Consider the following 27,150-nt stretch of genomic DNA (forward strand, 5'->3'; position numbering starts at 1 on the left):
CGCTGCTACGAGTGTAACCAGCCACCACATTTAGGCACAGTTTGAAGATAATCACCTTCACACAGCGCGAGTTTCAGGGACGCACGCAGGAAATGTGATCTACCGTTCATATGAACATCTGCCCCATTTGAGGAAAAGGTTGTCCACTTGATCCTGCCGAAGCTCCTACTTGTGGCAAGAGCGCAGCTCGCTGCTGAGAGTGTCGGCGACAGTGTTGTTTACTCCTGCCAGGTGAAACGGAATGAGGAACATCCCTTGGGCGACAGCCCAGTGCCCCCCTGCTTCCGGATGTAAAACATTGTGGTGTTATTGTCCGTGAAGACCCTCACCACTTTGCCCTTGAGGGACGGCAGAAACGACTTGAGGGCCCAAAACACAGCCTGTAGCTCCAGAACATTGATGTGCAGCATCTTTTCCTCCGGCAGCCACAGGCCGCTGGCGTGAAGAAGCATCTGTCATGACTGTCTCCTGGTACGGGAGGATATGAAAATCCGTGCCTCCGGCAATATTGGAGCGCACGCCCCATCATCTTATCGCTCGGCGGAACTCGTGATCCTGTACTGGAAGCTTCCGGACACTGAACCCAACAGTTGTCGAGGAACTCCTGCAGCAGGCTTGCAGAGCAGAAATAGGTATATGCACGACAACATCATTCCGAATAGATCCTTGATGGTCCTCACCGTGGCGTTCTTCAGTGCCAACAGCCGTTACACTTTGCCCAAGATGGCCGATATCCTTTCCTCCGATGGTGACGCTAGGCATGACACTCTGTTGAGCCTGGATCCCAGGAACAGCACGTCCTGCGATGGAGTTAAGTAGGACTTTGCATAATTCACAGAGAACCCCAGTTCCTTCAGCAGGCGGACAGTCCGTGTCGTGTGGCCGACAGCAATGTCCTTTGACCTGGCCCGGATAAGCCAGTCATCCAGGTAGGGGTAAGTGTGGATCCCTTACAGTCGTAAATGGGCCGCCACCAGCACCAAGCACTTGGTAAAGACTCTGGGCTCTGACTTCAGACTGAAAGGAAGAGACTTGAACTGATAATGCTTACCTTGGACGACGAAGCGCAGAAACTTGCAGTGTCCTTTTTGAATGGTGGAAGTACGCGTCCTCTAGATTCAACGATGCCAGAAAGTCCCCCCCCACCCCCTCCCAGCTGCCGGAGCACATGCTGCAGCGTGACCATCCTGAACTTCTGGGACTTAAATGTACTTGCTGAGCCTTTGTAGGTCGAGAATGGGCCTCCAGCCCCCGGTCTTCTTTCTTACGAGAAAGAATCTGGAGTATACTCTGGAGCCCCAGAGTCGCTGTGGAACCAGCTCTATTGCCCCTTTTCGTAACATGGCCGAACCTCCAGCAGCAGCTGAGGGATGTGGTTTTCCAGACAGGCCCCCGGTGGTATTCGCGGATACTTACGGTGAAACTCCAAGGTATGTTGTGGGCACGAGCGTCCAGCACCCATTTGTCGGTGGAGATGGTCTCCCACACATTGAGGAATTCACCAGCCGGCCTCCCACCGGGGTGCACGGGTGGGGCCCGAAGTCATGGCCTTTCAATCTTGCTTGGAAGTCGACGGGCCGCCTTGCAGTCCCCGACGACGACGGCGTCTGCCCCAGAAGGCGCTGGAGCGACCCCCCTTGGATTCCTGGGTCGAGGAGCGAGAGGGCTGGTGGTAAGAGGAAAAGCCCCCGCCGAACACCTTCGAAGAGCGGATAGACTTCCCTCCTGAGGAACGAAAGGATGCTCGTTGTTGCCTTAGAGTGCCCAGGGCACGTGCCGCCTCCGTGTCCGTCTTGAGCCTTCCCGAACAGGTTGTCCCTGTTGGCATGTCCAAAACCCTTGTCTGGACCTCCTGTCTAAAGTTGGTGGCCTTGAGCCAGCCACGACAGTGAAGACATACTCTTTTTCCCCATCTGGCGGAGACCAGTGTCCGTGATGTCCAGGGCCACTGTGATGGCGTGGTCCGACGCCACCTCGCCTTCTTGGAGGATCTCCAAAGCCTCTACCTGCTTGTCATCGGGGAGGAAGTCCAGTAGCAGAGCCAACTTAAACCACAGCTCCCGGTCCTATCTGGCCACCATCGTGAGGGCCTTGGCATCCTTGTCCGTCGTCGCTGCCGAGTAGATAACCTTTCTATCCATAGAATCCAATTTCTTCCCCTCGTTGTCCAGAGGGGTGGAAGAAGATGAAGACGCCAAGCTTGACGATTTCTTCCTGGCAGCTGCCGAGACCACCGAGTCCGGTGATGGTTGAGACCGCAAGCACTTGGGTGCAGAGTCCGACAACCTGTACTTTTTCTCCAGCCGGTCTCTATTCGCTGGGGTTGTCAAGGGGTTCTTCATCGGAGCCAGTCCTTCATCCCAAACATCGTCCAGCAGTGGGAGTGAAAAGATGGTCTTCCTCTGCGCCTCCCGGTGTTGATATAAGAAGCCTTCCTCCTTCTCCTTCGGCGTGTGCCGAAACAGCTCCGACTCTTAGGCGATCATTGCATGGAAGGATCCCACTCCATCCCGCCGTCAGCATCTGTGCCCATTGTCGCTGTGTCCGATACTGTCTCCCTTGGGGTGAGTGAGGCGATGGGTGGCATGTAGGCGTGGATGCATCCTCTTCTTGCCCGGCGGTTCCCCCGGTGTCAACAAGATGGCCGGAAATTGAGTCGCAGGTGGAGCAGGCAGAGGGGCCGTCGGCATTCTCCTTTGTATCTCCGACACCAGCGTGTGGAGGTCAGAAGGATGTCCAGTCAAAGATCTTTCGCCGGTACCCGGGAGGTAGGCGCGCTGGGCCCAGGGCCCTCGTCATCTCGGGGGCCTTTGTCGCATTTTCCATCAACGGCATCCCCGTCGTCGTTGACCCCGTCCAGGGGCAATTCTCTGACGTCCCCCGGACGGAAAGGGTCTCATCCTCGTCAGCCGAAGAAATGTCTGTTCCTTGGAGTCCTTCATCCCCTCCCCCCTTTTTTCGGGTCCCGACAGGTCGGCCTCGGGCTGAGGTCCGGCATTCTATTTTCTGGGGTCTTCTCAACTGGCTTGCTCGAAGCCTCCATCCTGGGAGGACGAGCCACCCTGGCAGTCGTCGGGGTACACTGGTCCAGGTCCACCCTTACGGCCTTCGAGAGTGACGCCACCACCACCTCGATGAAGGGGGAAGATTTTGCCTGGTACACCTGGGCCTTCACGGAAAAGCTGGATCCCTTGTCTTGCTTGGCCTTCTCCTTCACGGCCGGGTCGGACGCCTTGTCCCATTTGGCCTTCTCCTTCTGGGCCGGGAAGGACCCCTTGTCTGCTTTGGCCTTCTCCATCACGGGTAGGCCAGAAACGGTCCCCTGCTTGGCCTTCTCCGGATTCTCTCCCAGCTTCCCCGGGGTTGCAGACTTCCTCTTGGACGAAGAACCAGAATGGTGGTTGCAGATCGATGCAAATACGGATGACGATTGTGCCCTGACCGTCACAGGACCCGCAGCAGCGGCGACCCCGACGGAAGCAGACTCGCACTGCTTGGCCTTGTGTTGAGCCCCCACGGGTCTGGCGCTCTCAAAGGACTTAGAAGCCCGCTCAGGTTTGCCGGATCTGGGAGAGGCAAGCCCTTGGGTACAACCGGGGCAGAGGCCTTGGCCTGCAGCCATGACTCAAACCGTTAGTGTCGATCCTTCATCGTGTGCTTTGTGAAGTCACGGCAAATCACACAATCTTCTTCCTTATGCGTCGGGTGCAGGCCGTACAGACACTGGGAATGTTTGTCGTCCATGTACACATTCCGCAAACCGCAGTCGGAGCAAAGCTTGAAAAGGGAAGCGTTGTCCTTCTGACATGATCCACGTGGTGTAAGCCTGAAGAACTTCTGGAAGCTTCCAAGAAGAACACTAGACAATTTCTGCCTTTGAGAGGCGATGAAAGATGCCGAAAAACAGATCCCTGTTGATAGGAAGAGTAAGCGATGGAGCACACGTGCTCGAATGACCGAAAAAAAATGATTTTCCTATCACAAAAGCGAAGAAACGCAGAACAGCTTGAAGAGCAAAAACGCGAGGGCTCCCAACACTTGAACGTGCAGTAAAAATCTAAAGATGGCTGCCGGAGGAGGGGCTTAGTTAGAGGGCAGTCATTGGCTGGGGGCAGTATGACCCAGAGGTCAGTGATTGGTTTATAGGAGAAAGACAGTTTAGAAAAGAAACAGAAACTGTTTATTTTACTGAGGATTCCCAGACTGACAACAGGGAATATTCATAAGCATGTGAATCCATGCCAGACCACATGCAGGAGAAGTGCGGTCTTCCTGTACCTAAAACGTCAAATAAGACATGGGGCTACTACAGGAAATGCATCTGTTGGGGAACTTATGTGGAATGCTTGGAAGGGGCCCATATCCATGTGTAGCGCACGCAGGATTCACAAAGGGATCCAGAGGAGTGTGAATACAAGAAATCAGTGGCGTTTCAGGTCACGTAAACATTTCATACAGGAGAGAAAGGGACATGGGGGTTTCTGGGAAAATGGGGATGGAAAACATTTAAATTATTGTGTATACCCACGCGTGTCTGTTAAAAGAGTGGCGTTGGAGGGCTTACCAGGAACGACGATGATGGCAGGAGATTTTAACACAATGGTTCGGCCCAACGTGGACAGATGGAAAGGAAACGCAAAGGAGGAAAACAGGGACACCAAATTGGGGGATTGTGTAGAGGCCATGGGGCAAGTGGACCTGTGGAGGGAGGACCACACCACGGGTCTGGAGTTTTGAGGTTTTCTCATTGTCACAGAAATCTTTCGAGGATAGATTACATATATGCACCTTTCTCAGACAGGTATAAAGTAGAGGGGGTGGAGACGCAACCCAAGGGAATCTCTGACCATGTACCACTGACATGGGGCATCCGAACACAGGCCAGGGGCATCAGGGGGGTACATGGAGGCTGGGCGCTTACCACTTACTGGAGGATGTCCCAGTGTCGGATCTGAGGGGGGGGGAACAATGCAGTTTTTCCTAAAGGACGTTATGGGAGGTATATAAAGCAGTGTTGAGGGGGAATCCACGGTGGTGATCGTGGCCAATGTAAAAACCAGAGCAGGGTTCAGAATTGCTAGGAGTTATTTGGATCTGGTTATAGCCAAGGAGAGCCTGGTTATCCTGAAACCAAGAGCTACGAGGAGCTACTTCTGACTCCCCAGACAAGTGGTGCCATACAAATATAGCTATGTAATATTAACTGTCTAAATCTGGGCATGTGTATAAAATAGAATAAAGGACACACTTAAGAGATGTAAAGCATATTCGATAATACGTAGACTGACAAATTGTTAAATTTGGCATCTTACGCAAAGGTAACATTTGTTGCGCACTATGTACTACCTCCTGGTTCTGCCAACGTAGCTCCTGCCCAACAGGTGATGCCCGATTCCTAGGAGCTGTATTTTGCTCCTGGTCAACAAACCCCAATGTTGACCCCTGCAGAGAGACAATACAGGGAAAACTAGGTCAAAGTGAGTGACAATGAAGAGAAGCCTAATCGGAGGGCGTACTGCAGGAACTTAAGAAGGCGAAAGAGGATGTCAAATTTGGGGCTTTGGAAATGGCGAAGGTGGGATGGTGGCACAAAGGAGCATTAATATATGAATGGGGAGATAGAGCTGGGAAATACTAGCCTGGCTAGCACAGAGAGAAGCAAGGAGACGGTTGATATATGAAATTAGTAAGGGGGAGGACGGGGACAGAACACGGGACCCAAAAGGAAAAACCAGGCAAATCTTTGCTACGTACTACCAGAATCTGTACAAGACCCAAATAGATTTCCCGGCAGCAGAGATACAAGGGTTACTAGAGCAATTACCCTTGGCTTGTCAAACAAGGGAACAGAGACTCCCTAGAAGGGGGATCTGCAAGTGCAGGAAACAGAGCTGGGGAAAGGGAAGATGGTGGGACCGAACGGGCTCCCATTAAAACTCTGGATAAAACTGAAAGGGGAAACATTGGGTCCGATGAGGGAAATGTTGCACGAGAGTAGGAGCATGGGAAGTCTTCCACCTGATCTAAGGGAAGCAACTACAGTAGTACTCCGAAAGGAAGGGGAGCTGAGGAGCAATGGCGGTTCATATAGACCCATCTCCATAATAAATACAGAGACCAAGATTCTCACCAATGTGCTGCGAGCAATCACAAAAGGTAATACCTGAGATTGTGAGAGATGGTCATTGTGGGTTTAGCCCCAACAGGTCCACAAGAATGAACATTCAACGTTTCAATTTGGTCCTGGCCATGGCAAAAAAGGCACAACAGCTGCTGCATATCCCAGTGCTGGATGCACAGAAGGTGTTCGATTGAAAAGAATGGGCGTATATGTTCGCAGTCCTCGGAAGATGGAATTTGGGAATGGGTTCATCGAGTGGGTTGCAATATCATACAATAGCCTAGCAGCCAGAGTGAAGGTAAACAATATAATAATGGATACATTCACCTTTGAATGAGGTACCAGGCAGGGGTGTTTTAAAAATCCTATGGATCCCTCACCAAAACCCTGCCTCAAGTCCCCTCAAAGGTGGCCAGGAGCGGGCAGACGCTTCCTGGTCCCAATCCTGGGGGCGGTGTACTGCGGGAGAATCACCTGGGTGGAGACAAGGACCAGGGTAGTGAGGAGAAGCTGTGGGATAGGACACAGTATTTTTCCTCTAAAAGAGATACCTTACCACCATGCCAGAAGAGGTTATGGTTTATTGTCATTTTAACATCTATCAACCTCTTGTTAAAACTAAGGTGGTAAAAGCTGAGGTGGTAAAAGCTGAGGTTGTAACATACAAGCCTATTACATAAAAATAACATCTTCCTCCATACCAAAGGTATACTACAAGGAAGGGCGGAAACGTTACCTTCTCTGTACCTTCTTCCTCTAATAAGGTTAAAACCTACACTCCATCTTTTGAAAATATTAAAAAGGTAATTAAATCCACCCTTAATTCAATAAAAGAAGAAGAAAAACCTAATTTCACTAAAGTGTACTGCATGTCCCAGAATCCCATAGGGACTGAAATGAAGAAGGGGGCTGAAGAGGCATGTAGAAAGGAAGGACAGGCAATTAGACCTAGCAGTCTTTGCCAGGGTCAGGCAATTGTCAATAAGGGCTTGTACCTGAAATCAATTGCCCCACCTAAGAAGCATAAAAGGCTGCAGCAGGAGGGGGAAGTAGAATGGAGCTGGAGCAGGAGCTAGAAGGCTGGTAGTAGTAGCAGAAGGGGAAGACACAAGGCTGGCGGTTCATGAGGAAGTGTGTTCACGTACGGGACGCAGGGGCAAGAGGAAAGCAGAATTCACCTGCAAGTCCTGAGAGATCCCCGTGTTCACAAACCCTACTTTGACATGGCTGCACTGAGAGAGACGTGCCGGGTTGAAAGTCTTCCCAGGTATGCCTATTGGATGTGACTGCAGAGCTGGGACGGTGCTGCAACCCGAGGCCCGGTTACAGAAGCAAGGCGAGGGACAGAGGAGCACAGGAGACTATCCGTGGTTAAAAGGAATAGTGTGCCCAAAAATGTTATTGTCCCGAGCGTTCGGGCATGTGTTTTTAAGCACACGTTGATCGATCGTACAAGCATTTCCTATGCACCTTGCCATAGTTTTCCTACCTTTTACACATGAGAAATCAGGCAGCAGGGCGCGGCCATCTTGTGCTAATCTTATCCATTGCCGCATCGCCCTAAGGTCAACTGCCCTGGCAGCACCAATTCTTATCCCCCCCCCCTGAGGCTGACATCACTAGGCACGTACGAGCCATTTCACAACACCAATGCACGTCTTATGTCAATGTTCTCTGCGCTCCAGCTAATGACGTATCTCTATGGAAATGGCAGGACGCCTCTTTCCTCAATAAGTATAAACAGACCGCTTCTCATCTGACAACAGCAGAGTTGCTTTTTCAATCGTTTCACTGTGTTTTTTTGTGTATCCTGTGGCTAGTTTCTGCTCTGTTCAGCTATCTTCGTTGCTCGTAGCCCGTGCGAACAGATACTAGTACTATCCTTACTATCTATTTTAATTTTATCACATAATGGCAGCAATACAGCCCTACCAGTACGAGCCGGAGTATTCCGAGGTAGAATTACTCGAAAGAGAAAGATGCGGAAACAATGGGGTTTCGGACAACAGTTGGGAAGACGAATCACCAGATCAAGAGCCTGAGCCTAGTCGCATAGACGTCTCCTCCACCTGGTGTACCTGCAATCGGTGTGAGGTCATGCCAACCGAGGAGGAGAACTGCTGCTGCCGAGAAAACTCTGGAGGATTGTCCTACATTTGGGAAGACGAGACACGGCCGCAATGCGTTACCGAGCTACATGACTTCAGGGCAGCCTGCCTCACACGGTCCGTGTTCAGGATTATGATGGTGCTTATGCACAAACTTCGTGCAACAGTTCGCCCTCGCAATCCAAGAAATGAGTAAGTGTACTCTAGATGTCATGTCACTTAGGCCACTAACATTTCATGTTTGTCTCCTATATTGTCATAACTTTGATCCATCACTGCCAAATGAATCTAGTCTTGCGATTTGGGGAAATCATAGTTGTCATCTTATGTGTCTTTCACGTACAACCAAGAAACAATATTTCTCTGTGTCCCAAAAGTAATGGAATGCATAGCTGTTCACTTTTGTAATGGGTCTACACTTCAAAGCCCAAGTTCATTGATCCATGAAGTATCATTTGTACAGACAACAATGCCATAAGATACAAGATTGCTTTTTCAACTTTGGTTTGATACACTTATCTTGTTCATTTAAATACAGTTTGTATCTTTCTCTTCCACAAGTGGTACAGGCTGGTGGCCTATCGTGCGTTTACATGGTGGCTTCATGGGAGGCTTGGACACCACGTTCGACAAGTAATACCCGCCTTTATCGTTGGTGCCATTAGAGACACATTCCCCAGTGACAGCGGATTTTCCCACACTGTGCTGCAACCCAAATTATATAATGTGTAGTACATTTTTGCCATCAACATCAGCAACAAAATAAAATACAACTGAACTTTTATGAATGGTTGTTTCAATTTTTCAGTGAATCAAGGACACGCTCACTTGTCCTGGCAGGGCTGGCAGGGGTGGGAACGGTCAAGGTGCCAAACACTGTGTACACTTCAAAGGTATCTTACGCGCAGGGGCCATTGTTCACATGGCCTCCCCAGGCCCCAGTGTCTCCAGGCAGGCTCCCCTGATGCAGACCGCGCCCCTGCAATCCACATAAGTGTGGATCCATTCAGCAGTGTTCTGGCCCTTTCCTGCATGCCTCTTGGCCGTCCATCCCCCCTACAATATCAATGGAAGTTCGCACCTGTGGCCGTGCCCTCCCTCCCCCCCCCGAGGGGGCTGGCAGGATATGAACGGCCAAGGTGCCAAACACCATGTACACTTCTGCACAGCGGACATTATACACATGGCCTAGCCAGACGCAGTGTTCAGGAAGGCTCCCCTGAAGAAGGCCACGCCCCTGCTATCCACATAAGACCACGCCATAAACATGTCGTTCAGTCATATACACACCCACTTTTCTAATTCTTTATAAACCCCTTGATATTTATCATGAGAACATCTGTGAGCACTGAAAGTCAGCTCGTCATCGTGCTACCTGTGAACATTTCTGAGCACTGGAAGTCAACTTGTGATCGCGCTACCTGCTCTCCTGCTACTAACTACCCTGCTTGCTGAATCTAACTGTTATTGCTCAAGGTAAGGGCAGGTCACCCAATCATCTCTTTTTGATCTCTAAATTTCTATCTATTTCGAACTAATGTACCTAATAGTGTAATGTTCATTCATCTCATTGGCATTACCATTGACTTGTGTTTAATTTGCTCTGTTCTCGATATATAGCAATTGTCATCAGTGTCAATTGGGATAGAATTGCATCCTTCGCGGACCGTGTCTATAAGCAGGTTTCCTTTTGATGCATGAAAATACATACAACGGATGAGTAACACGTTATAATTTGCGTCACATCAATCAATTGTGTATGAAAATTATCCTGATATAATTCCATCTTTCTCATGCATTCATGCAAAATAATATTTTAACGATGTGGACTTATTTATTTATTACATATTTTTCAACAATGCCTGCTTGTATGGTTTACGGTTGCCGTTCTAAGACCCATTCCAAACCTAAGGGCACAATAATGCATATATTCCCGAGGAATATAGATCTAATAACAGAATGGGTCAGATATTGCGGATTTGCGCCTGGACGAGCTTGAAAGTAGAGCCCAGGATGTCTTGGGGAACTTGAGGGGCAATCGATTCGGCATCTGCAGCCTGCACTTTACCCCAAATATGTAGGACCACTCGCAGTACATAAAGAACCATCGACTCAGAACGCTTGCTTCCAAATGTAATTCCAACTATTCATGCACACGCTGCCTCAGGTGAGTGACGGTTCATGAATTAGCTGTAGTCCTTGGGGGTACTGTACAGTTAACTACATGGACGGATTGGTGCTTTTGGTGTAAATGTTTCTTACTAAACTTTGCATATTTACCAGATTGTTTTGCTTTATAACTATACCCCATTTTTCTAGACATCTGTCCCTGGTATTAGGAGCATCATAGAAAATTATTTATGAACGCAGAAAACTATGCTCTAGTGCCCTTCGAAATAAGCATACTCTTTTCGTGAATTGGTTGCTTCACATGTCAAAACAACGCATGAAAGGGGGTTGTTGTTGAGAAATAGGTGCATTCTGACCTATATTTTAATGGGGGTATGTGTTAGTGGTCGTTGCTTTATCTTTGCGGCCTTTGGGGTCTTACGATTTCAAACGCAGTGGGGATAGGTGTCAGTGTTACCAAAATATATCATCACTCCTGATTAGGTATATGGGAGGTGAATTTGAGGTGGGGGACCAGATGTGTTCAAAGGAAACAGGGGTCATGGGTTCAGGGGTCTGCGGCCTGGCAGGAGGGGGTTGGAAATGGCATGAGTCAGTGAGCAGAGACGGATTGTGCACTAAGGTTGGAGCAGGGCTTTCTCTGACATTCTCGTACGAGCACATTTTGTCAGGGCTCAAAACTCGCTACTTGCAAAAATCATTAGCTACATTGCCGTGAGAACTGGATTGTGAGGTCAGCTTCAGGGGTGGGGGATATGATTTAGTGCCGCCAGGGCAGTTCATCTTAGAGAGATGTGGCAACGGATAAGATTAGCACAAGATGGCCGCGCCCTGCTACCTACTTTCACATGTGTAAAAGTAAGTTAAACTATGTTAAGGTGCATAGGAAATGTTTGTACAATCGATCAACATATGCTTAAAAACACATGCCCGAACGCTCGGGTCAATAAAACTTTTGAGCGCACTATTCCTTTAAGGCCGGACCGAAGACACTTATGCTGCCAGGGGCTGTGGGTTCCAAGAGTGCTTAAAGTAGTAGCAGAAGCAAAAGAAGTCAGGAAGTGGAAGCAGCCCGCAAACGCAGTGTTCCTGCAGCCGGTGAGTGAAGCTCTGTGTACAGGTTCACTTTAAAACTCTTGCCGGTAACTGTTACAAGCTCCATAATAACTTGCGTAATAGTGGAAGTGTGTAGAAGTAGTTAATCGCTGTGAAGTGTCGTGCCAACAATGAAAATACATCCTGCGCACTTCTAATGCAGATCATATCAGAGTGAAAAGTGTAATCAACCTTTGAAAGAAAGGCATAAAGAACGAATGTGGCATTATTTTGGACATTCACACCTAATTGAGGACATCGTAGTCCATTAATCATCATCATTGAATAAGTGTAATTTAGCAAAAAACATTAAGACCTCCTGAGGATCCACCAATTAAAGGTGGTGAAACGCTCATTGAGGCACTCAATTATTAAGTGCATGACTAAAGTAATGCATCTGTATCAGAAATCAAAATAATCAAGGGTGAATAAGTAAGCCAAAACATTCAAATACTGTCTAGCGCATCTATACAAACATCTGCACAGAACTAAATAGCTTTTTACACAAGCGTTACTTCAGGGAAGCCAAAGAAGTGTGGATGTGAGGAAGCAACATGACTAGACAATCAATTTGAATTAGGAACATTGCCCAGTGAGCAGATTTAAAGGCTGCGCACATACTACAATACAGTCCTGGAAAGAGGTTATCCAGGATTAGTATTGGTCCTGTTTTCTTAGCTGGAACTGAAGGGGAACATTTCAATAGAAAGCTGCAGAACTGTTACCAGTGGATATTTATAAAGAGAACATTTATTTAATTTGGAACTGGTTCAAGACTTTACTTTTCTTTTTGAACATGTGGGGGAAATTGACTGAGCATTCCTGGGGAAGGGATCTACTCAGGACAGGTTAAGGTCATCCAAATCACTGGTTTTGGTTATACTATTATTTATATTGTTTATGTTTTACTTTGAATGTTTTGTTGTTTAGTCTGAGGGCCAGATTTGTCGATGCTAGGAGTAACCCCCTTAGATTAGACAGGGAACTCCCTGTTGAGTCGGTTTAGTGAGGGATCGATTTGCGCTTTTTACCTTCAATAAAAATGTTTAATTTGGATAAAAACACAAGCAGTTGTCCACCTTGCATTGCTCGTCCCTCACAGGTGCCTGCTATTGCCCATGCTCTTTGCTATCTCACTGGAGCCACTGGTGGAATGGTCCAGAGACCCAGAACTGGCGGGTTACTGCTGGCTGTAAGGAAGGGAGGGAGGAAAGGATATTGCTGTATGAAGAGGACATCTTGCTATACCTGACAAACCCCGAACAATTGATACCAAGGGCTACGACCATATTAGAGAAGTTTGGGAAATATTCAGGGCTGAGGATCAACTGGGACAAATCCACACACTACCCAGTGCAATGGGTAGAGGGTAACCAGAGGTTATACCCACCACTGAAAAAAAGAAGTGATGGCTTCAGATACCTAGGGGTGATTGTCAAAAAGGATGAAAACCGCTTTATTGAACCTAATCCCGACCCGACGATTAAGATTCGAAAGGGACACCAGGCATTCGATGACTCTCCTCATCTCACTAATGGGGCAGGCAGTCCTGTACAAAATGGTGACTCTTCCCAAACTACTGTAAATAGTCCAACATGCTGCAAGGACGCTGAAAGCAGGACATGGGCATTTTACCAAGTTAATAAAGTACTGCAGGCGTTTCTATAAGAAAAGAAGACGCTGAGAGTCGGATTTGAGATGCTGTATAACTCCTAGTGGGAAGGCAGACTAGGCCTTCCAAATGTATGACTATATTACTGGGCCTCACAGATCGCTATAGCATATCAGTGGGTATACCGAGGTGGATATGGAACTAGCACTGCTTGGAATGAGTGGGAGAAACTCATATGGAAGATCACAGCATCTGCCGGTGCCTCCGACTACACAGTGGTGGGGGATAGCATGGTCTCAAGCCCATAGACAACTACTTTGGTGGGCAGGATCTGGGAGAATAAACACATCAAAAGGATACAAAACCTGAGATGGGCAGGGGAATTGAAAAGGAAAGGAATCAGGACGGTGGGAGACGTGATGGGACCTCTGGGCATACCAACCTTCCAAGAGACGGGAATTGGGCCAATGTGGTAGCGGATGGGGGAGGTGGTGAAGAGTTGCATGAGAAGAGCGAGGGGGAGGAGAAAGGGGGGGGCTCTGGGATATGGATCCATGATATGTAAGCTGACTTGTTCTGTACTGTTTGTGGCTGACTTGACATAAAAACTCAATTAAAAGTTTGGCCCAAAAAAATAAAACAATATTGAAACTAATGGAACGCATCACAAATGAAACATTACTTTTAAATCCCTTGGCCTAAAACATAACTTCGCTCTGACCCGTAACTATGGGCCCTGGGGCATTACCTGAAGTGGTAATGCGCTACCCTGCTCGGGGCTTATTGCTTAATTAGCACCCTGGCCTGCAAGACTGTGGTACTAAAAGCTCTGGCGTTCGCAACTGAACAAAAAAGACGAAAGGAAATCCGCCAAGGAAGGGGGAACGAAGTCCATTCTCCCTTTCCATGGGGGCCATTGTAAATAGTAATTAGAAAAATGTAAAAAACAAATAAAACACTAAACAAAGGTTCAGTGGCCACCATGGAAAGGAGAGAAGGGACTACATGTAGTCCCTGCTTCCTTTCCATGCCGCTGAGTCACAGATCGGGAGCGGATGCGCTGGTGACAGAAGTTTTCCCAGCGCATCCGCTCCTGAAGAGAAACCAAAAAGAAGGTTAATAGGGGTGTGGGGGTGGGAGGGAGCACTCACTTTGTTCCCTGGCGGGGGAACATGGCGGCCTCCAGCCCTGAGGATGCTAAGGGCATGGGATTGCCATAACCTCCCCGTTCTGAGCCTCCTCATTGGCTGGGGGGCCACCACCACCCCTTCAACACCCTCCACACACCCCCGCCGGATTGTTAAGGCCTCAAAATATACCCTTGTCACTATCCACTGCTTAGTGATAATGGAGGGTCAGTAAGAAATGCTGTGCTGTGCATGTATAGAATTGAGGGGGCCAGTGACTTTCAAGCCTGGTTAGTAGCTTGAAACTTGAAATGTTCACCCCTAAAAGTAGAAAGTGTTCGAAAAAATAAAATGGCAAGCAAAACAGTATGCGTACTATTTGGCCATTTCAAACAAGGTAGAAGAGCAGAAAAACAATGCGGGCCGGCAAGACAATTCGATTTGGCCGATGACAAATCCCATTTATCCTCACAGCTATGTCCTTCCCTGCATCCTTCCCTCTCTTGACCCACCCCAGGGTGTCTTAGGGCCGGCAGCACAATCTTTGGCTGCGGCATTAGAGGGAAATTCTCCCAACCCTCCCGGTGCAAAAACAGGCTTTGCTTCTGGCCTCAATTTAAACTACATTGCAGCCCATTGGTGCTGCAAAATTTCAATCAGTGTTTCACATTTATCGCCACTTCCATTATATACATACACACAGCAAAGCCTTTCTTAATCACCAAGAGTCAAATATCACTAGCAAATGGCTAGTGCACATTTTGCAGCCTGCCTTAGCCGTCTAGTAACTTCATGAAAGGGATTGCATTTTAGAAGAATGGAACAGAACAATCTTGATAGACTTGTATTTGTTCATCCCTGTGCAGGATTGGAAGATTCTGATCGGTTGACTTGATGTTCTCTTTCACTTAGTAGAAATACTATGGTGTGCACGTCCAGGACAAGGTCATTTTTCTGTTGAGAGATTTGAGTAAACTCAATGAGTTTCTTTCATTTCCATGTCCAATTCATCTGGTCGTCGCAATACACGGTGAGACCGATCCTAGACATAAAGCTTTAAAGTCTCCAGCTTGTACGTGATGTGGTATTCTGTGGATGATGGTGCATTGAGATCTGCTCTGTGAAGATAAATTTAAATAAGTGCTCATTCGGGTGGCATGACTAATCTCATGTCCCCACTCATACAGTCACACCCTACAATTCTGGAAAAAGAACAGTCCATTTTTTAAGCAGACTCAAACTTATTTACAAAAAGTAAAGTCAAATTCAAACCAAGGTGATCTCCATCTTAATGCCACAGAGGTCATCACAATGTTAAAAGGCGAAAACAACTGGTCAGCTAAACCACATTTTACCTGCTGGCATGCATCTCTCCATTTCACTCACAAGCATACATTTCAATAAAAATTGATTGTATGTATATTTGATAGTCCAAAAGATAATAGAAATTCTAAATACACTTCAATTTCTGTCACTAAAGGTCTCTCAAAATCCTTAACTTCACCAAAACATTTCAACACGAGGCATCAAATACAGTCTTCATTTTTCACCACTGACGCCCACAATTTATAGAATGAGAGTACTTTTTCTACATTAAATGTGGTGCAGGATAGTCTCACGTCTCCATATGTGCTTGCACAGCTTTCAAATCTTTGTGTGTATATGCAGCATTCAATGTATGTGCGTGTGGGCAGCTTTAATGAATGTAAGTGTGTACTAAATAAATTAAAAATCAACTTTTTTTCATTTGCCTTCCTTTCTACCGGTTTTGTGCAGGCCACATACTATTCTTCATTAAAAGGTACAATATTAAAGCACCCTTGCCCTTTCATATTACACATAGATCTACCTGTGCATTTCAGAATAAGGGATTGCATTGGTTTTACACTTTGCACAATTTTCAATGAAATATATTGCAAGATACGATAAACAAACGAAAGGTTATAATATACAAGTGCATGTTTTTCTCTGTGTTTGGGACCCACGAACACGACACTGTGCTGAAATCCTGGAATTGGTCATTTCTGTTCTAAAACTCCAACAAATGTTCTGGGGCCTGCTGAACTCTTGGGATATGCCGAAAATCCAACTTTAATAGGAATATTTCTCTGCATAGCTTTCTCATTGACCCAGTCTCTTGAATCCTAAGAAACGGTTACAATTTGTTTCTGGGGTGTGCACACAGTTCTTTGCACGTAGCAGGTGAATCCTTTCCATCATGGTCGCAACTAAGAGGTGAAATCTAACAAAACAAGCTTTTGAACAATGCCTCCATTACCCTATAGAAACACCTTTTGTTCTCAGTTTCCTTTAGAGAAATGATCTTTTTCTGCATTTTCCTTTACACTTCTCTGTGTCCACCTGTTTGAGCTGAATTGAGGAACACTGGATTCCAACACCTCCATTCTTTTTGCCAGTTAAAATAATTTGAACCTCTGTTCACGTCTCAAATTTTCAACCTCGTCAATAAATTTGAATGTCCATTTGTTGGTCTAACTTAGAGACTGTGTCCCCAAGTTCAGATATGCTGCTTTGAATCTAGAGCTTTGTTTCATTCAGTTAAAGAAGCAGGTCGTTATTTGCTGTATGTGCTTGACTCGTCTCAATGGTGGGGGGGGCAAATCGATCTTTATGAGCATGAGCCACCATCACACATTTAAAGGGCAGGCTCCTTGGAATTCTATTGAGCGGCCATTAAGTGAGATAATGGCACCACCAATCCAGCTTTTAATAGTGGGTTGCTGAAGTCTTCAAAGTGGAAAGGAGAACAGCTCCTCCCAGTTGTAGAAATGTCTGAGTGGGTGTTTGCAGAACAAATTTCAGAGTGCAAACTTTGGTGAAATGGTCTACACCGGACCTGACAGATCAAAAGAATCCATTAAAAAAAAACATTTTTAAAAGAAATCAGCAGTCAGCTCTACCATAATAAGCAAGTCTCCAATTCACACAACATCAGCCAGGAATGGGGTGTCACTATGGTGCAACTTCAGTCTATAGTATTAGGCACCAATAAGGTGTTAAGTTTACACGCACCCAAGCCTCAGCACTGCACTATTATCAGAAGATGTCTGTAAGGGTAGTAGTCTCCTTCTGGAACACAGCAAAGTGTGCAGTCTACTACAGGAGAACATTTACTCCGGTTCCCCCAATGGGACTGATATGGTCAGCTGCCTACAGACCTGTGGCTGGTTTTAGGACAAGAGAGTAAATGGGCTGGGCGCAGGACATACCTATCCAATCATGAAAAATACACTGAATCAGTATCAATAAGGTGCTCAGCTTTCAGCCGCTAGTTTGCTGTGGCGCTGCCGGTCTCTCCAGCCCAGTCTATCCTAGCGGTAAGAGACACTTCTGATGTTAAATGCAAAGTCTGCTGTCATTTTGTGAGATGCCTCATTATCCACAAGTCTGTTTCTACCTCAGTCCAAGCAACTAGACATGTGGTTGCAGCAGCACTCCACGCACTGGTGGTTTCCAAAGCATTTGCTGTGATTAGTTGCACAATTAGTGTCAGAGAGGTGGTGAAGGGCCCTACAGAAGCTCAAACTAGAGGAGTGCATAGAAACACCAAACTACACGGAGCACCGTCAGACCATGCCTAACCCTTTGAAAGGATGTTAAAAGTTTGAAAATGTTGTCATTTAATATTAAAAAATGGCTAGTTGATTTTTAACAAGTTGACAGAGCTTGCCACTCATTGTATCCATATATCGAGGTTAATGAAATGGTATCCACTGCCCACTTCACTTCGCCTTCTCTGACAGTCTCCCTGAACCCCATCGGCTGTTTTGTCGAAGTCACCTACGGGCGTTGTAGATCAGATGATCAAAGTCTGTGCAGCTGTGGGAAATATTCTTCAATATGACATTTTAAAGTAAATACACACGCTTTCTACCTCAGACTGTGGTGGCAGTTGCAAGTGGCAGTATACTCTGACAACTGCGTACAATAGCTCTTAAACTTTATGTGTAGAATTTTTTTTATTGTATATGGTTTATTCAAACCTTTACAAAACATCAAAGACAAGTAAAAAAGAATAAAAAAAGTTCACAAAGGTAAAAGACAGATTCCAAATCATCTGTACCATTAATACAAACAAAAAAAGAAAAAAATACAGTAAAAGAAAACGAAAATAATTATTACAATAGTCATTATGACCAAACTTTATACTCAGTCATTTCCAACATAGTAAATACTTCAAATACAAAGATATTATAATAAATTCTACCTGAAAAAAATAACTTTCAGAATGAAAAAAGAAAAGAAAAAAAATTTGCTCTATGTAATAAATGTAAAATTTTAATAAATCCGGACAGAGCTAAGCCCTCATGAATGGTTTGAATACTCAGACATTGTTTCCATGCCAACTTCTTCATATATAATGGAGTTGACATTGAGGGGCTCCAGGTATTTAACCCTAAGTGGATGTAATGTCACACACTCCATAACCAGATGTTTTAAGGGCTCCTCATTTGCCAAGCAAAAACTGCATCTAACTCAATCCGCCGAAATCAGCCCTCTTCTGACTACGATGTCTCTAGTTGGCAGGATGTTCCATCTGGCCCCAAGGACAATACCTCGGTACCGTCTATCCGAAAATTGTAGAATGACCTTGGAAGGCGAGCCACGGGCTCCATGTTCATGATTCAAATGGAGTAAAGAGGGATAAGAGTGAAATTTATCGACAGTTTGACACCAATCAAAATTGAATAATGCATGTTTTACAGACACAGGGTTAGAAATCAAGATCTCTATGTACATCCCAATCTCCTCAAGTATGGCCTCCGATCGATCCCTTAAAGAAATCAGTGTCTACGAGAGATCCAGGTTTCTACCCATCAGATGGTACAGTGTATTTGGCATTCCAGTTTTAATTTTTGAACAGGGATATACAGGCCCACTGTACCCATGCCCACATCAATACAATACCTAATTCGTACCTAATTGCAGAGATCGTAGTCGCATTCAGCATACCCAGCAATCTTCTCCAAATGCGGCCTTCTTTACGGTTCAATGTATCATTCACTCTCTCAGAGAGCAATTCCAGCCCATAAATTAATTTGGGTATGATTTTACTCTCATAGAAAATCAGAGCGGGTTTCAGGGAAAACGTACCAAACTTTCGGTCAATCCTGACCACCTGCGCTTCAAGCAGTAGATGGGTTCAATTAATACCTTAGTGCCCAGATAGGCTGAAAGGTTGAACCCCAAATATCGCACTGGTCTTAACCAATTTCAGGGGAGTCTCACCCAGCTTACCGATGTAGCCAGAAGTCTTTACCCTTGCTTTCCTAAAAGATAGAATCGAGTTTTAGAAGGATTGATTGTTAACCAATTGGCTTTAGCATAAGCTTCAAAATTAGTCAGAGACCGTTGCAGGCCCACCCTGGTGTTATCAAAAATCAATAGATCATCGGCATATGCAAGGCAAATAATTTTATCCTTACCGATCTTAGGGGCAAGGAGTCCTTCTTTAATTAACGAGATGGCTACATCTGAAAAGTATTGGTTGAATAGCCAGGGAGCCAATGTGCAACCCTGTCTGACCCCCTAAAATAATCGAATTCCCCTTGAAAGTTTACCTCCTTGATTCAAGCGAACCCAGACCCCACAATTTTCATAAACCCCGCTGATTAGCCTCAAGAGCCCAGAAGGAAGGCCCCAACTGGCTAGTTTTTGCCATAGTCTGCCTTGGTCAACCCGGTCGAACGCGGCCGTCAGGTCGATTGAGGCCATGTACGCGCAACCCCCTGGTGTCAGCCACGCAGTCTCTTGAACGCACGTCAGGGCAAGCCTGTTTATATTGGTCGAGTGGCCCCTTCTAAACCCCATCTGGAATTGATCCAGCAGGTGACACTTGTGTGCCCACTCCTCCAAGTGTGACAGCAGGAAGGATGAAAAGATCTTGCAGTCTGCATCGATTAACAAAATCGGACGATAATTCGCCGGGTCAGTCCTGCTGCCACACTTGAAGAGCAGGACATCATGAGCTGTGTTCCAAGATACAGGGCTCACGCCCGAGAACAATATATCACTGAACTCCAAGCGCAACAACTGGGCCCATAAATTTGGATTGTCATTGAAGGTATTATTTGTGAGGCCGTTTGGTCCAGGGCCTCTTGATCGCTTACATCTGGAGGTCAGTTTTAGGATGGTTCCTAATTCAACTTGGGGATTCCATCCGTTTTCTCTAGTTAAGTCCAAAACCAGTGGAGGGTCAATAGAGGATTTCCCAAATATTTCCCCCAAGAACTCAATCCATGCACTTACATCGGCAGCAGTTAGGGTCCCAAGCATCTTTTCTGCATCGTTCTGAAACATTACAGACTTAATTGATTTGTAGTAGTTTTTATATGATTGCTTGAGCTTCCAATTAGCTTCCTACGGGTAACCTCGTTCTGGACGGTACTCTGAATCGGCTTCACTGATCTCTGTAAGATCTTTTTTGCGGATGCAACATTGACATTATAACAGTCGGCATATCTAACTTGACTAAGGCCGATTGCTCTCCTCCTCGGGACCATCATGTCTATCATCTGACCCCCAAACGATTGGAACTCAGGTGCATTAAAATTTTGGAGTTTCCAATCGTAGGTCGAGCAGTTCAGTGCGTGATATATAGAGAACTAATATTCGGTTCAGTCCATTTAACAACATTGCGCCCTGCCTCAGCGATCAATTGTAATTTTTGCCGACATTTCCTAATATTAAGAACCCAATTAAATTGTGCCGTAAGAATGCAATGGTCGCTCCAATTGTTTTTAAAGATTTGAAATGGTAGGCAAGAGTTCATTAGGGAAGGGTCTACAAAAATATAATCAAGGATGAGCTGTCCCATCTGGGCCATGTATGCCATTCACTGATGTTCTGTGGTTAAATGGTTTTTCCCACCAAAGGGAACAGCCGCCTACCGCCCAGACCTATTCTCCACTTCTGTCCAACAGATTGCTTCTCTGAGTTACCCCCATGGATCTCTTCCAGTTCCCACAATTTATGAGGATGAGCGCAATCTGCATTTAGATCTCCCATAGCTGCAACCTTACACTCTGGGTGAATTTCCATCCACTCATCCACCACGCGGCAGAGTCCATCCACACATCCACCACCCGGCAGAGCCCGTCTACAAACGGATCAACCAATTCAATACCCTTGTGCCAATAAATATTGAGCAATAGGATATATCGATCCTTCTACAGACCTACAATCAACCCCCAAAGCACCAAAAGGCAGGTCTGCAATTACCACCCCACTGAGGCCAAGAGAGACATCCACTGCAGTCAAGAGGCCACCCGAGGGTCTACCCCCCGTCCCATCTCTAGCAGATTGGATGAAAAAACTATATCCGTCCAGAGTGGGTGCCGAAGTTAACCATGTCTCCTGCAGACAAATAGAATTGGCCATTCTCAACATTTTCATACACACAGTATTAGCAAAAAGATGAACATTGCCTCGGGTGTTCCAAGATTTCAAACATAACGCTATACTCTTCCAATGGTCACCCAAAGAGGTATCCTTCTCATGGGACCAATTTTTGCCATAGGGAGGAGATGATAGATGACCAATCCATATCATTCAATACTCCACTTTGGGCCAGTTTATCAGAAATAGCGGCAACCTAAGGTAGGCTAACGGAGGGTTGGCTCACACCATTCTGATGGATTCCCCTACTTGGTTCTTGTATCTGAGAAATTTCAAAACCCAATCCTGCCAATGCTTCGCTTTGGGTAAGAATTAGTTCTCTTACCAGCGGAGAGGATATAAACATAATACTAGTGCTCAAATCCTCTCGAACTGTGAAGAAAACCCTCCCAATATCAGCCGATGACACCAAAGCCAAGCTTGGAATAGCCGCAAAAATGGCTAAAATGTTGGCCGGTTCATACAAATCCGGTAATATAAGCACAAAGTACAATGTATCTTAACTTGATGTATTTTGCGACCCCCCCACCCTTCTCAGTATGTCATGTATCAACTTTACTTTTCAGGGCATCAGAGTAGGAATATTTATTCGATGGAGCACTTAGAGGACCATGCAATGAATCACCATTCCCAACAGGTGCTTTGGTGAGTTCTCTCACATTAGCACTTGAAGGATAATGAAGACGCTGCAACAGATCCTTCATTCAGGCCGAAACTCTGGGATAGTTAGATTCAGGGGGGAGGTCGACCACCTCTTTGAGGAATGTTGATTTTCCCATTCCAAACCTGCCACCACATCTATGGTCAAAATGGGATTGGGACACGGGGTAGCAATTGTATGTTGGAAGTACCCTCTGTAACCGACATAGGGCGGAGATCATCATTTACCCCTCTAGGGCCCTCAGTCATTGCCTCGTTCAAGTCAACCAAAGGGCTTACTGTTGTACATAAAGGCACTATTTTTCCTTCCACACTATTCCCTGGCGGATGGACAGAGGTAGTTGCTCCCTCCTATGGACCCCAAATAGACTGTAATTGACTGGAAAATGGGCCAAATCTGTGAATGCCCCCTCCCTGCTCAACCCAAACCCCGGTAGAATAGGGAAAAGGAAATGGAATAGCGGGAGAGCCTTTCAACCTCAGACCAAGAATCATATTGGGGGCCCCTCTACCCTCTAAAAATTCCACACTCTTTACAAATGGCTCTGTAATAGAAATTAAGGGTGTAGGTGCGCCATCCAACCCATCAGGCACAGTTGGTACATTCTCAGGTATAATCTGAGCATTTAACACAGGTTCCTGGATTGGAATCACTTGTTCCGGTACAGGAGACAATCTAGTGCGAAACAGTGTGCGGTGGGCCATTCTCAGAGATAGAATTCTATTTTTCCTGGCCCCCGCTCTCCGCTTCGACGCTTTACCCTTCAATACAGTAGTAGTTTTTTTTGGAAGCGGGGAGCTCGTTTGCCCTTTGGATAAACCCCCTTCACCTTCCATGGCCTCTTGTACCTCCTCCTCAACAAGGGATTGGTCATTAGTGATATCAATGATGCCAACATCAGTACCAGTAGTACCCTGTACTTGGTTATCAATTTGAGGATCAGTTTCACTTTGTTTAGAGCTCACTTCCGAGGGAGTCAGCTGTTCGTTTGATCCTAGATCGTCTGAGATTTCAATGACAGACCCCAGGTCATTGTCAAAAATTACCTTCGACTGCTGCTCATTCCTAGGTTCCTCCTCCTCCTCCCTTATCCCCAAATTAGCAAAACGAACCTCAGACCCAAGCTCTTCAAGTTTTAGGGTAACATCGGCTAGGGTAATGTTAGTAGATTTCAGTTCCGCCCAAATGGTGTCATATAAAGCAACAAAAGAGCTTAACACCATATTTAAGGCCGATACAGTGGGGTGAGACAGGCGAATACGCTAATCGACCTCCCTCAGAGTATGATGTAACTCAGAGAAGCCTTCATGAACTCCTGCGCCATCTCCTGTGGGAAGATGGTTGTCGATCTTCTTGGTCATGGAGGGATGATTCTTGGTTTATTACATCAACCAAGGGAGTTGGAGAGTCAAACGTGGGGGCATTACAAGGATTTGGTGGCTGCAGTTTAGAAAGCTCCATATTCAGGGCCTCCTATTCACCTTCCGCTTGGTCAGCCAATTCAATAATGCTGATGTCTGTCAAGTCTCTAAGCCCCCCATAATCGGGCTGTGAAGCCATCACCGAATGGTCAAGCATTGCTGTCCCCTTCAGTGCTGGCAAAGATTTAATCTCTGTACTTGTTGTGGAAGATTTGACAAAGTAATGGTCCATAACCCTTTGGCCAGAGATTGGCCTGGAGAGTAGGGTTAAGTTGGACGCCCGAGATGCTAATACATTAGAGGATGCCCCCTGCCACCCCTTCTTATGTACTTGGGGTGTCTTGGTCAGGATAGAGAAACTTTCCACCCTAACCACTACCTCCTTCTTTCCATTACAGATAGTCACAGCTGGTTCAAGAGGAGGGGGTGGGTTTCCAGGCATATAGGCAACTTTAATGGCCGTTTCTTGGGCTTCAAATGCTTTTGATTCATCATCAGCAGCAAATGTGACTCCTGTTTCAAGTGGAAGAGATGTGTTCACCAAAATAGGTGGGCTTCGAATATTCAATAATGTTGTTGTGTGGTCCCCCAACAGGATTCCACTTACTCCACATGGTACCACCATATGCTCCTGTGCAGGCATAAGCAGGCCAGCCCCACTACGTAAGCCTGATCTCATTGGAATTGCTCAAGTACCGACACACTATATAAGTGCGGGTCAAAGGGTGAAGCCAACAGACGCACCCCGCAGTCCCCGGACCTAAGAATGCACAAGGGGATAAGATCAGTCAGTGAATAAGGTGATTAGACTTCATATCACTAAAGCAGTAGCGCGTGGGTATACCAAAATCTCTCAGGCACGGGGAACGCCCCACAGTTTAAGGAGCCGCCAGAGTCCCCCCCCCGAACCCCTCCTCCTGGAGATGCGATATACAATATGAATCAAGGAGACTCTTTATTTAACTAGAATTGTTTGGCTGTATCTCTGTATACTCCGATGTTGTTTGGAATCAGTTCTAGAATACGCCAAAGGAAACGTTGCCGTCAATAATCAGTGATCACCGTCCCCCGCTGTCCCCCACGACTCACCTTCCTATACAAAAGTGGCCCGGGGTTTTAATGAACAGATCAGCAGAAAAACAGGTTGCATCGCGTACTCACGTCTCACCGAGCACCAAACACTTAGCCAGAACAGTTCGCGCAGGTGCTACGCATGACCCAGGTCTTTAAAAGGCAACGCCTCCACACGAAGATTTAAAGCAAGGTTGTCCAACATATGGCCCGCGAACCACAATGCGGCCCTCCAAGCCATTTCATGAGGCCCGCGAGGATGAACAAAAAACATTGAACAAATAAATAAATAAACCAGGCCGTGGCCAGTAACTGCCTCTGGTGCACTTACAGACCACGGCCCGGTTTCAGGGGCGCCGAGTACGCGGGTGCTCCGGGGCCCAGGCACCCGCTGCCAGAATTAAGTCAGGGCTGAGCCCCCTAACCCCCCAGGGCCGGAGAGAAGAGACGCAGTATGGATGACCCTTTGTTCCATCCATACTGTGTCTCTCTCTGGCAGCCCGGGTAAAAGCCGGGTAAAAAACAATGTTTAAAAATTGAGGGACGGATGCAAAGCAAGATGCTCTTGTTTTGCATTTGTCCCTCAATTTCTAAAAATCGTTTTGGTTTGGGTATACTTCTACATCTGTGCACCCGGGTGCACGGATATAGAAGTAAACCCAACCCAAAAAGATTTTTAGAAATTGAGGGACAGACTTGCTTTGCATCTGTGCCTCCATTTCTAAAAATCGTTTTGGGTTGGTAAGAGGGGTGCACATATGTACACATACACCCAAACCAAAACGATTTTTAGAAATGGAGGCACAGATGCAAAGCAAGTAGAAATGGAGGAACAGATGCAAAGCAAGTCTGTCCCTCAATTTCAATCTGTGCATTGCATCTGCAGAGGGAGGTGGCAGGGAGAGGGCAAATGAGACTTTGCATGTCTTTGAGTGTGTACGTGGTGAGGGTGAATGCTATGCTATGGGCGCGGAACAGAGGTGTTGAGGGAGGTAAACCCCCTGAATTCTAAGGAAGGTAACAGCGTGGGAGAGGGTGGGAGTGTGGGGTGAGGTGGGATCACTTTCTTGGGGGGGGGGTTTAGCGGGGTGGGTGGGCAGTAAAATGTGATAATTCAACCATTTGACCCCAAAAATCGGCCGAAATAAATTGGGTCTTTTTTTGTATTTGTTCTTCAAAATGCAGAATTATGACATAGAACCCAGTATAGACCTTGCCATACTGTTGACCTTGTTCGGTGTAATAGCATTCAATGGGACAGTACTTGCCGAGCCTAATGGTGCAGAGCTACTTATAGAGGCAGTAACAGCACTTCTCAGCAGGGCTGTCTAATCTATTTTCTACTAGAGCTGCCATATTTGAAATGGGGCAATGCTGGCACTCCTCAGTTAGCTCGCTAAACAGGTCTTCTATAATTGTAATATTATGCTTTTGTTGAGGCAGTGCTAGTTCATCTTAGTGGGGCTGCTATACTTTTGATGGGACAACATCAGCACTTCTCAGTTGAGCTGCTACACTCTTATTGACAAGGCCCTAGAACTTCTCAGCAGATTTATTTTTATTTTAATTGGTTATTTATAATGCCCGTAATATACCCAGAGGGATCGAACCTGTGTTGCTCCATGTCGTCTTGCTTCCAAGGCGAGCATGTTGCCCCCGAGCTATCCTCCCGAGACTCTGAAGATCTGAAGTACATTTAATGATACAGAACCAATAGTATTGAGCAAGTCTAACATCATCTTCATCATCATCAGAATAACTCAACACTGTTGTAGTTATACAAGAGGTAATATATTTAAAGGGATGGAAATACTCAGAATGTAGCAGCACTATTCAATAACCCAAAGTGCTTAAGCATAGTTAATGTGAAAATACGACACTTCTCATCGTTGGGACAGTACTGCCTTGGCCAGAGTTTCACCCTGAAGAAGTGAGCAAGTGATCCGGGGTCTGCAGCCCACACACACACACACATGGGATTCCCATGCACCCACTTGCGAGATTTGCACCAAATTAGTGAGATTGTGCTCCATGGTAGGAGGCACACGCACAGTCTTTGCTCTGAGGTTCGACACACTCACAGGATGTGATGGCATTTCGTTCTCCCATCCTAGTTGTGTTGCTCTGCCTTTTGAGGGCTACTACAAACTGGATAATTATAGAGGGGTGGAGTAGGGGCAGTGCTTGCCTACTGGAATGCAACTGGAAGGCTTAAACCTCCTTCTTACTTGACTTTAGTATATGCAGTACATGCTAGCCAATGTTTCCACTGTTCTGCACCCCTCCACCCCCTCGCACCAAGTTGGCGACTACGTGCAAATGCGGTCATATAACTGCTGGTGATGTCACTTCCTATAATTGGGCACCCCCAGGGAAATTCATAAG

General features: G+C 46.4%; 1 protein-coding gene across 16 annotated transcripts in view; it reads right to left on the bottom strand.

Moving 5' to 3' along the window:
- The window catches only part of EPB41L2 (erythrocyte membrane protein band 4.1 like 2), a 1,866,207-nt gene that overhangs the window by 1,833,392 nt on the left and 5,665 nt on the right, over nt 1–27,150 (bottom strand). The gene's annotated exons all lie outside the window — the stretch shown is intronic.

The sequence above is a fragment of the Ambystoma mexicanum genome, chromosome 4q (genome assembly GCF_040938575.1).
Source record: "Ambystoma mexicanum isolate Mex_15411 chromosome 4q, UKY_AmexF1_1, whole genome shotgun sequence".
Lineage (NCBI taxonomy): Eukaryota > Metazoa > Chordata > Amphibia > Caudata > Ambystomatidae > Ambystoma > Ambystoma mexicanum.